The 12,449-nt window shown below is 39.2% G+C and overlaps 1 non-coding gene across 1 annotated transcript; it reads left to right on the plus strand.

Moving 5' to 3' along the window:
- The first annotated feature begins 12,061 nt into the window (after positions 1-12,061).
- On the plus strand, positions 12,062-12,188 carry LOC116472124 (small nucleolar RNA ACA64). The gene has a single exon (XR_004249026.1). It is a non-coding gene; the product is annotated as a small nucleolar RNA ACA64 (small nucleolar RNA).
- The last annotated feature ends 261 nt before the right edge of the window (positions 12,189-12,449 follow it).

Consider the following 12,449-nt stretch of genomic DNA (forward strand, 5'->3'; position numbering starts at 1 on the left):
CCGGGCGTGGTGGCGGGCGCCTGTAGTCCCAGCTACTCCAGAGGCTGAGGCAGGAGAATGGCGTGAACCCTGGAGGCGGAGCTTGCAGTGAGCCCAGATAGCGCCACTTCACTCCAGCCTGGGCGACAGAGCGAGACTCCTTCTCAAAAAAAAAAAAAAAAAAAAAAAAAAAGGCAAAGAACATCTAAACGTTGAAAGAAACAACAAATTGATCTCAGTTTCAAATTATTAGATTTGAAAGGAAAATGTTAAAATATGTAGTAACATGAATGAGGGGCATAGAAGTCACACATGTTTTTGCTTATGCAAACAGATAACTTAACGACATATAAAACATAGATGTGAAAATTTAAATGGCTGGCACAGAAAACCAGGTTGACTACTCTGAGGCAGGAAAACAGGTAAACATTTTTCAACTCTAAATTATCTTCAGTGCTTGAAAGAGGAGGAAATGTAGGCAAATACATCCCTGTGGAAGAAAATGGATGCAACACTTGGAAAAAATGATATGGCAATATTAATAAGAATCATTTTTATGCTACCTATTTTATTAATTATGATTCTGGCACTCTAGCTTATAAAGTGTCAGGGAGAGGCAAATATTGTAATAATAAATAAATCATGTATAATTGGTGAAAGAAGGAAAATAGAAAAGAAAGACAAACGACAGGAAGAAAAAAAAAACCTGGATAAAAACTGGTAACCAAGACATTTTACTACATAAAAATAATATATGCATATGACAGGCTGTATGAAGTTCTTAAAACTGGCTTCTTTCATATGTTCCTTGGCTGCATAAATGTCTTCTTTTGAGAAGTGTCTGTTCATATCCTTCACCCACCCTTCGGTGAGGTTGTTTTTTCTTGTAAATTTGTTTGTTATTTGTAGATTCTGGATATTAGCCACTTGTCAGATGGATAGATTGCAAGAATTTTCTCCCATTTTGTAGGTTGCCTGTTCACTATGATGATAGTTTCTTTTGCTGTGCAGAAGCTCTTTAGTTTAATTAGATCCCATTTGTCAATTTTGGCTTTTGCTGTCATTGCTTTTGGTGTTTTTGTCATGAAATCTTTGCCCAAGCCTATGTCCTGAATGGTATTGCCTAGGTTTTCTTCTAGGGTTTTTTATGATTTCAGGTCTTACATTTAAGTCTTTGAGCAATCCTATTACTGGGTATATACCCAAAGGATTATAAATCATCCTATTAAAAAGACACATGCACACATATGTTTATTGTGGCACTTTTCACAATAGCAAAGACTTGGAACCAACCCAAATGTCCATCAATGATAGACTGGATAAAGAAAATATGGCACATATACACCATGGGATACTATGCAGCCATAAAAATGGATGAGTTCATGTCCTTTGCAGGGACATGGATGAAACCGGGAAACATCATTCTCAGCAAACTATCACAAGAACAGAAAACCTAACACCGCATGCTGTCACTCATAAATGGGAGCTGAGCAATAAGAGACACATGAACACAGGGAGGAAAGCATCACACACCGGGGCCTGCTATGGGGTGGGGGGCTAGGGTAGGGATAGCATTAGGAGAAATACCTAATGTAGATGACAGGTTGATGGGTGAAGCAAACCACCATGGCACGTGTATACCTATGTAACAAACCTGCACATTCTGCACATGTATCCCAGAACTTAAAATATAATGAAAAATAAAATAAATAATAATAATAATAATAGCTTCACTGCCAGGCGCAGTGGCTCATGCCTGTGATCCCAGCACTTTGGGAAGCCAAGGCGGGTGGATCACCTGAAGTCAGGAGTTCAAGACCAGCCTGGCCAACATGGCAAAACCCCTTCTCCATTAAAAATACAAAAATTAACCGGGAGTGGTGGCAGGCACCTGTAATCCCAGCTACTCAGGAGGCTGAGGCAGGTGAATTGCTTGAACCTGGGAGGCGGAGGTTACAGTGAGCCGAGATCACGCTATTGCACTCTAGCCTGGGAGACAAGAGCGAAACTCCATCTCAATCATCATCATAATAATAATGGCTTCACATATAAAAAAAATACTATCTACTAATGGTAGTTTTGAATGTTGGACACAAAATTATGTATGCAATGTGACCACTGCTCACTTGGACAGGTTCGAATCATAATCCTGAAAAACACAATCCCAATGCCATCATTCCAAATGCTGAAATCCTAAAAGATCAAAATCCCTAAATTATAAATCCCTAAAGTCTCAAATTCTTAACACCTAAAATCGCGAAAATTTCAATCCCAGGATAGTGGCAACATGTTAGGTGGAACAATTACCTTGTTGTTGTCTTTATTTAAAAATTAAGTATGGTTTCAGGAGATGCATATGGGTGCCAAGTGGACAAGGGGTGGACTTGTGAACTTAATTTTAGGTGTCAGTTTGACTGGATTATGGAATACCTACAAACCTGGTAAACGTTATTTTGGGTATGTCTGTGAGGGTGTTTCGAGAGATTAGTGTGTGTGAGTCTGAGTGGATTCGGTGGAATGCTCATGTCAGTGTATATCGAATCGTAGAAGAATTTCAAAGAGGAGGGCATTGTGGAAAATAATGTGAAAGAATTCTTTGAGGATAACTACATCCTAAAAAATAAAAAGCAGCTATTCATTGTGATGCAAGACTTCAAAATATGCTAATAATCGTGAAAGTGGCCAGCTCTTACCGACTATTTTCATGCAATTGCCTAACACCTATCCCCATAATACACTTTTCCATATGTCAAATTACCTTGTTAGGTTTTAGTATTTTTTCACTATTTTAAATTGTAAGCAGTATTTTTTTTTTTTTTTTTTTTTTGCAATTTGCTATGGCTACATATTTCATCTCTATTTCCAATAGTGTAGGTATAAGTTGTTTAAAGACATTTAAAGAGTTCTAATTTGTCATATGCATTTTTTGCAAATTTAATTCCACAAGTGTATTACAACAACATTGACTTTGTGCGTAAGCATTATGCACGTACATAAAAACATTGAAACTTCCTCAGTAAATGAAGAGATGTCCTTTTTGTCCATCCGCATTTATGCAAGATAAAATTTCTAGAGATCTTGGCTCTTTGAGTAACTGCACATGAAGAGGTGACACATCGCCATTTTTGATTGATCTATCACAAGACTTTGATTGTTCCTCACAATATTTCAGATGCTGGGTGTACACAATTACCAACTATAATGATATCTGTTTATACATTTCCCTTTGACCTATTTCCTTATAAATATGTTTTGTCTGCTTATAACTTTTACACCATTACACCCATGCAAGTGTCTTTAGTGTACCTGAGTGCCTATGCTTGCAGCAATATGTATGTTACTATCACCTGTTTTATTGTGTGTTTTTATGATTCTCAAATGAATCCCCTTTTAAAAATATAAATAATCATCTTTTAAATAACTTTTAAATTGTTTTATTCAAAATTATATTGGCAGATAATTGATCTTTTGAGATTGTGATTTTTTGACCCTAGGGATTTTGATCTTTCAGAATTCCAACATTTGGGATTTGACATTTAGGATTGTGTCTTTTGTGGGTATAATCAGCTCCCACTTGGACTGGCCCTTGAATTCAGAAGACTCTTGAAACTTAGCAACCATTTGTCCATCTGTCTTCGGTACATTCCAACAAGTCCTACTTCAGTATACTTCTTATGTGTTCAGAATAAGCCCAGAAAACCACAGTTGCTGACTGTATGCAGTTGAACAAAATAGCCAACCAACAATTTTCTCTTCTTCTTCCTTTAAACAAGGCAACATTTTCATAGGTAGGAGTTGAGGCATTGAAAGATGAAATTGGCACCTTTGTTATAAGGGAGACAACTGGAAACTGACCATCTGAATCTTTGTTTAATGCTAGCAATATTACGTCTTATAAGAGTCTGTTAGTAGGCTGAGCGCGGTGGCTCACGCCTGTAATCCCAGCACTTTGGGAGGCTGAGGCGGGTGGATCATGAGGTAAGGAGATCAAGACCATCCTGGCTAACATGATAAAACCCCATCTCTACTAAAAATACAAAAAATTAGCCAGGCGTGGTGGCGGGCGCCTGTAGTCCCAGCTACTCAGGAGGCTGAGGCAGGAGAATGGCGTGAATCTGGGAGGCAGAGCTGGCGGCGAGCTGAGATCACACCATTGTATGCCAGCTTGGGTGACAGAGCAAGACTGCATCTCAAAAAAAAAAAAAAAAAAAGTCTATTAGTTATAGAAAGTGATGGAGGGTTAACTTTGGAGGGTGCACATTTTAATCTCTCATGACATCAGCTGTCTTTTCTAGTAAAAGTCTAAAGGGCAACACAATTGGAATCTTTTTTACTTTGTTTCCACTGATGAGTTTTACCTCTGAAGGCGTGGAGTACCTGGCAGAATGAAATAGGTTTTATTTATTTATTTATTTATTTATTTATTTATTTATTTTTATTGCATTTTTGAGCCAGGATCTCACTCTGTTGCCCAAGCTGGGGTGCAGCAGTGCGATCATGGCTCACCTGCAACCTCAACCTCCCAGACTCAAGCGATCCTCCCACCTCTGCCCCAGAGAAGCTGGGACTACAGGTGTGCACCATGATGTCTGTCTAATGTTTGTATTTTTCATAGATACAGGGTCTTGCCATGTTGCCCAGAAGTCTCAAACTTCTGGGCTCAAGTGATCCACCTGCTTCAGCCTCCAAAAGTGCTGGGATTACAGGTGTGAGCCACCACACCAGCCTACGTTTTTATTAATACATGAATTTACCCATGTACCCACTCCATTGCAGAATGCAATGAAGATTTTTGTGTGCTTCTCTCATGAAACTTATTACATTGTCTTTTTTTTTTTTTGAGATGGAATCTTACTCTGTTGCCCAGGCTGGAGTGCAGTGGCATGATCTTGTCTCACTGCAACCTCCACCTTCAGGTTCAAGCGATCCTCCTGCCTCAGCCTCCCAAGTAGCTGTATTACAGGCATGTGCTACCAGACCTGAATAATTTTTGTATTTTTAGTGGAGATTAGTTTCACCATGTTAGTCAGGCTGGTCTCAAACTCCTGACGTCAATTGATCCACCCACCTCGGCCTCCCAAAGTGCTGGAAATACAGCATGAGCCACAGATCCGGTCCAATTTTATTTATTTTCTTTTTTTATTTTTTATTTATTTATTTATTTATTTTTGAGACAGAGTCTCACTCTGTAGCCCAGGCTGGAGTGCAGTGGCGCAATCTCGGCTCACTGCAAGCTCCGCCTCCCGGGTTCACGCCATTCTCCTGCCTCAGCCTCTCCGAGTACCTGGGACTACAGGCACCCACCACCACGCCCGGCTAATTTTTTGTATTTTTAGTAGAGACGGGGTTTCATCGTGGTCTCGATCTCCTGACCTCGTGATCCGCCCGCCTCGGCCTCCCAAAGTGCTGGGATTACAAGCGTGAGCCACCGCGCCCGGCCCCAAAACAACACATACACTTGTCTCTCTGCCACCACAGATAGAATCTGTGATTCTACCCTTTACTTGCTGCATCTTAGTTGCCTGGCACAGTGCCAGACAAAATAAAAGATATTATCTAAGTTTATCTTTAAATAAATTGATGAGTTCATAAGTGAACTCAGGTGTTGGTGCCTTGTATTTTGTTCTTATTTTTGAAAGATGTTAAATATTAAACGTATCTCTTGCATTCTCTCATTTCTCTCTCTCCTGCCCCTCCCCTCTCTCCCTGAAATTGGAAGCTTGAGGCTAACCAATCTTGCCCATCAATAAACGTTACGTGAATGAATGAATGAATGGTGGTTCATGATCAAGGTCTCCAGATTGCATCCCTGATATTCTTCTTTTCTCACATTCTTTTCTTAGCACATTCTCCCTAGTCAATCTCAGCAACTCCAATCATTTTAGCCATTATGCCTATGCAGAAAATGTCCAAATAAATGTCTTCAAATCAGAATCCTTCTGACCTGCCAATCCATGAGTAGCTCTGCCAACTTGTTATCTACCAATATGACCCACTGGCTCCACAAACTGAATTTTTTTGAACATTTTTATAACCCATCTTTTTGTGCTCTCCATCCATAATACTCTGCTTTCAAGCAGCTCATATTCTAGTCAGGAGGAATACATAAAAAATAAGTATAAAATACATTATGAAGAACATTATATAATGGTATTTCAGACCCTTGTCATTTGGCATCTTGACTCTAGCAATTGTCTTTTGCTTCTTATCTTTGTTTTCTTTAATCCATCCTCTTTGGACTGATCTTCTAATATATTGATGGGTTTAGCAGAGATAGATAAATGTAGGGAATTCCTAGGATGAATATCCTGGAAAAGGGTGGGGTGTTCTGCTTTCCTCCCAGGAAAAGTTGACATATAATGCCAGATGTTGATACTTAAAAATATGTCTGAAACAGTGCCAATATTCAAATCAGAATATATATGTTGTTGCCATCCAAATTCCAAACAATAAGGTTGAGATGATAATAGTCACTGAGTTACAGTGACAAAAAGTATTGGCAAAAGGGAAATAAGAAATAAACAGGAAAGTCAACTGAATAAATAAAATGTTGGCAATCAGCAGGTGGTTTAGACAAATTCTGAACTTAAGTTGTCAAAAACACAATTGTAAATTTTATGCCCATTTTTATCTGTGCCTATTTGTTGAGAAATATTTATATAGAGGGTCAGTTATACAGCAAAGAAATATTTCCATTACATAACCATTTTCATAATGTATTTTATAGCTCTTTTTCATGTATTCCTCCTGACTACAATATGAGCTTCTTGAAAACAGAGATGGCATTTTATTTATCACGTTAATTTTAGTACTTAGTTTAAGACCTGAGCCAGAATAAGTGGCCATGAACGTTGGTTGAATTAATGAATGAAAAATTATCATAAGGCAGCAACAAGAAAGTCACTTAAATAACTGAATAGTGGTGTAATTATAATAAAACTGCCCAGAACTTTTTGCTGAAATATTTTCCTGATCTTGGTAAATTAACATGATGCCAGCTTCTTTTTTCTTCCAGTCTCTGTCTCTGCATCTCTTTGCCAGGTCTCACATCAGCAGTATTCTAAGGAGAACTCAGAAAACCTTTAATGACTTTGGAGATATCTTCTCAAAGAAGTGATGTTATGAGAAGAGTGATTTCATGCTGAATTCCATTCACTTCTGAGAGGGGCTTATACCATTCCTCGCAACAGCAGGCACTCCAAAACAGCAGCCAAGAAGGAAAGCAATGGTAGGGAGATTCCTCTCCCTGCTGTTGATGAAAGAGTTTTTAGAATGAAGCTTATTGATCCTTGGTAAGTGAATGGTGCAATTGTGAAGTCTCCCTCCATGATATTAAAGCAAAACCCATTCTAAAAGAAGTCCTGCCTAACCCACTAAGCTGACTCTATTGAACAAATTGATGAGGCCTCCCCATCTTTTAGTGCTATATTCCTGGAAAGGCTTTTTCCCAGGATGTGGGTCCATTTCAAGTGAATCACATAGTTACCTGTCTCTCAGGGAAGTAGGTCTATTAGGCAATAATCTTAGAGGAGGGGAAATGCCACTCTCTTACTTGCCAAAATGAATTGCTTGCTAATATTTCTGCTTTGAAAGCACTTAAGGTAACTTCTGCTTCATAAAGTTAGTTATTAAAAGTCAAAAAGTTTAATATTGTTAAATTTCCTAACAGCAATCAGCAAAGGGATTCAGAATCATACTATTCCACATTTCAGAGAAGCATCACAAATCACCTGGTGTCATGGGAGTACTTGAATTTCTGCCTGGGTATTCCTTTGTAAGGCCTCTGTTAAGAGTCCTACCCTGAGCAAGAGCTGCTGTTGCTGACAGTTCCACAGCAGATGTGTGATTCTTAGACAAAATTTCTTAATTGCTGCAGATCCACACAGATTATGTAGGCACAATGATTAGTCTCAGTGATGAGAGTGACTAGAATGTTTGCACCTCCTGTGCAAGCTGTATCTGGTTGAGATTTTACATGTATTTATTGAATGCCTAATATATGGCAGGCACAGAGCTGATGCATTTCCACATGGTTGCATTTAACTTTCACCACAATTTTGTGAAGTTTCTAATATTGTCTCCATTTTACGAGTGATGAAATTTAAGTACAGACAACTTAAGTGTTTTTTCCTAAAATCACAGAGATGAAGTAGGAAAGAAAAGATTAGAAGTCAGGTTTCCTGATTCTAACTTAGAGCAATTTCCTATACTCTCAACATGTGACCTCTTATCTTTCTTCATTGACTTTAAAGGATTTAATACCTCATGCTCAGATGGTGCCTGGCAATTCCTGTTCATTGTCTCTATTTTCCAAGCATCTTATTATCTAATTAAAAAAAAAAACCTGAAACATGTATATTTTTTGGAAACCTTATATTACAAACATTATGTTCTTCTGTTATTTAACCCAAGGTTCAGCAAATTACCACATGCTTTTGTAAATAAAACTTTATTGAAAGACAGTCATACCCATTTGTCTATGTATTGTCTATGGCTGATTTTTTCCTGCGATGGCAGAGCTGAGAAGCAGCAACACAAACTTTATTGCCTGCGAAGTCTAAAATATTTATAATTTGGCCTTTTACAGACTCCTGCCACAGAGAATTTAGAGTTCTGACTCTGAACATGGCCCTTATATTAGTGTTAATCCATGTATGTGGCCAATTTTCTTTACTGTAATAAGAAGCCCCTAGATAATGCTAATGTAATGATACATTTTAAAGTATTGTCTAAAATGTTTGTTCACTCATGGTTTAAGCCATGAAAAATCATTCACAGAAATTATTTGCGTTTGTGCGTGAACATGCTGGAATGTTCACATACGCACTTTAAAATGTCAGACAAATCCTTTCTTGAAAAAGGCTGGGTTTGCATATGAATGTTCTATCTACATATATAGGTTTCTGCCACCTCTCATACCCCATCTTTCATTTCAGCTATTGCTACAATGACAAGTTTTCCAGAAAAACATTTAGAATAGCTTGCCTCAGCTGAGCCGCATTTCTCTCTCTTGCTGTCTTAGGGTTTCTATGATGCCACAGGATGGGATGTCTGGAGGTACCTATTCCCGTGCATTACAAAACTGGACAAGCAAGGGATTTACATCCCATGGTCAATCCTCTTTTTTTTTTTTTTTCAAGCCTCACTCTGTCTCCCAGGCTGGAGTGCAGTGGCGCCATCTCGGCTTACTGCAAACTCCACCTCCTGGGTTCACACCAATCTCCTGCCTCAGCCTCCCCAGGAGCTGGGACTACAGGTGCGCACCACCACACCTGGCTAATTTTTTGTATTTTTAGTAGAGACAGGGTTTCACCGTGTTAGCCAGGATGGTCTCCATCTCCTGACCTCATGATCCGCCCGCCTCGGCCTCCCAAAGTGCTGGGATTACAGGCATGAGCCACCACGCCCAGCCGATGACTCCTCTTAATTTTGTCCCCTGCCCACACAACTCAGAGATGCATTCTACATGGATCCTTAGATATTCTTAGAGATGTAGAAGCTCAGATGCCTATAATGATGACTAGTTTGATAATACACCCTTAGACTGGCTTTTTGTTCTTCCATCTTTACACTATCTGATTCCTCACTCCTAATCCCTCGGATCACTTCCCGAAATAAAATAACTATACTTATACACCCACTCGAACCCACAGAATATAGAAATATATGTGTATTATTATATTAGGGTTGTCAAATGAGAGGTTTACTTCCAGGAATTTCCCCCTACTATGACCACAGCATCCCTTATTGTGCATATACGTTCCCATGAACAAGGACCCTCTGAATCTTTTTCAATATAGCATGTTTGAAAATTGCTACTAAATATCCAAAGTCACCACTGGAAATAAAAATCTCTGTCATACCCAGTAACTCCAATACTATGTAGGCCTAAATGTAATGTGTGTGTGGTGAGAGATGGGAGAGGATAAGGCATACACATATCCTACGGCATCACACAAAATTTATTTTGAATTATGTCTTATTATTGAATACATTCAAAATATAATTTTATATTACATAATGACGTATTTTGTCACAGTGCATGTAATATAATTATTTGAAAACTGACTATGTATATACATGCATACATATATATGTACGTATACATAATGGTTGAGTTGGCATTCAACATCAAAGAAACCACAAAACGGAGAAATTCAAAATAGAACAAAAATACTAATACAAAGCAGTGATATAATTTTGATCAAGCCTATGAAATTAGATTTAATTATTAGAATTCATTTTGTTTAATATTCGTTGTTAGGTTCTTATATTTTAAAACTGAATGTTTTTCTTCATTTTTTTGGACAGAGAAACAAGGGTAATGTGAAACACAATGCAGTATGGGGTTGCTGTTTTGTGGTACTGTTAGTTAATTCAATTAGCACAATGTCTTCTCTCAGGAAACAGCAAGATGGTATTTATCAGTCAGGTCCTAATATAACTGGTATCATCAGGCTTAATAGACAATATATTCTACTATAAGTTTAAAGAAGATACAGACATGCTCTTCAAAATGACGTCTCTTATACTCACCTTCCATAAAATCTGATGTCATAATATTATATCTTTACTCTGTGAAGGTATTTTCCTGTCGGCTGCAGGAATTATGTCTTCTAGTGCCATAAAATCTGTCCTTGATCCACAAAAGAGAGGCTTCTAGAGAAAATATAGTCTTTCAACATGAGTTGGAGTGATGAAGAGATTACAGGGCCTACAGTAAGACTCTCATACATCTAAGCCTGGGATGTGTGTATGTGTGTGTGTGTCCTTCTTTGACCCTCTGTCTCATTCTCAGTAGTTTTTTATTGCTCCTGTAATGAATTACCAAAAACTTAGTGGCTTAAAACATCACAAATTTACTACAGTATGGTTCTTTAGGCCAGAAGTCAGATGCAGGTTTCACTGGATTAAAATCAACATGTTGGCAGAACTGCATTTATTATTGGAGGCCCTGGGAGATAATTTTTTTTTCTTGTCCATTCTATCTTCTAAAGCCTATCTACACTTATTGTTCCTGTCTCCCTTGCTCTATCTTTGAGATCAATAACTGCATTTTCCTTATCATTATTTTATGGTTATATTGCTCTCTGACCATGGCTGAGAATGGTTCCCTACTTTTATGGACCTGTGTAATTAGAAATTTCACTCAAAATAATCTTCTCATCTCATAGTCTATGTATTAGTCCATTCTTGCACTGCTATAAGGATATACCTGAGACTGGATGATTTATAAAGGAAAGAGGTTTAATTGGCTCACAGTTCTACAAGCTGTACAGGAAGCATGGCTGGGAAAGCCTCAGGAAACTTAGAATCATGGTAGAAGACAAAGGGGAAGCAGGCACGTCTTACATGGCCAGAATAAAAGGAAAAGAAGAGGGAGGAGGTGCTAGACACTTTTAAACATCCACATCTCATGAGAACTCTATCATAAGAACAGCACCAAAGGAGGAAATCTGCCGCCAAGATCCAATAACCTCCTACAAGGCCCCACCTCCAACACTGGGGATTATAATTCAGCATGAGATTTGTGTGGAGACACATAGATCCAAACCATATCAGTCTACAACCTTAATCACATCTGAAAACTTACTTTTTCCATGTAAGATAACATATTCACAGGATCTATGGATTAGTGTGTGGACATCTTTGGAGAAAGGACATGAATCTACCTATCATACTCAATACAGAGACTAAAAATATCTGTCTCATCAAACTACACGGTTGATTTAATCAGATGATATGGGTAAAGTGCCTACCATACTCTAGCCTACGCTGGGTGATTTATAGGTGTAAGTAATTTTCCAATTTTCCTCATTTCCTTTTAGGTACGTAAACACTATGAAGTTTTTATGAGTCAGACATATAAGAATACTGGTGCGTGTTGAAAACCATGTGTTGGTTGGGCGCAGTGGCTCACACCTGCAATCCCAGCAGTTTGGGAGGCGGAGGCAGGCAGATCACGAGGTCAGGAGATCAAGCCCATCCTGGCTAACACGGTGAAACCCCATGTGTGTACTTCACTCAGGTAGGTCGTGCAGTGTTGACCACTGGCATCCCGCCGGTGGTCTTCGAGACCGGCGTTGGTTGAAAATCACCCCCGGCTTTGGCCATGGCCGCGGGTGAGATTCGGCGCCCAGAACCTCCGGGGGCCTCAGCTCACCGCGCGCTGCCCCATATGCGGCGGTGAAACCCAGGCCCCGACAGGTGCCGCGGCCTCCCCCCCGGATGCGGCCGCTCTCAAAGTCTGGCCCCTGACTCCTGACCCCAACTGCATACTCCTAACCCTGTTTTTTCTCCGCAGGACACTGGTCCTCCCACGCCTGAGACCGATGTCGCCAGGACCGCGGGGTCAGGGGAACTTGGCTGTCCCCCGTCTTTCAAATAAAGCTGTTTGTCTAACTCAAAAAAAAAAAAAAAAAAAGAAACCCCATGTGTACTAAAGAAATACAAAAAAATTAGCCAGGCGT

The sequence above is a fragment of the Hylobates moloch genome, unplaced genomic scaffold, assembly GCF_009828535.3.
Source record: "Hylobates moloch isolate HMO894 unplaced genomic scaffold, HMol_V3 SCAFFOLD_6, whole genome shotgun sequence".
Classification (NCBI taxonomy): domain Eukaryota; kingdom Metazoa; phylum Chordata; class Mammalia; order Primates; family Hylobatidae; genus Hylobates; species Hylobates moloch.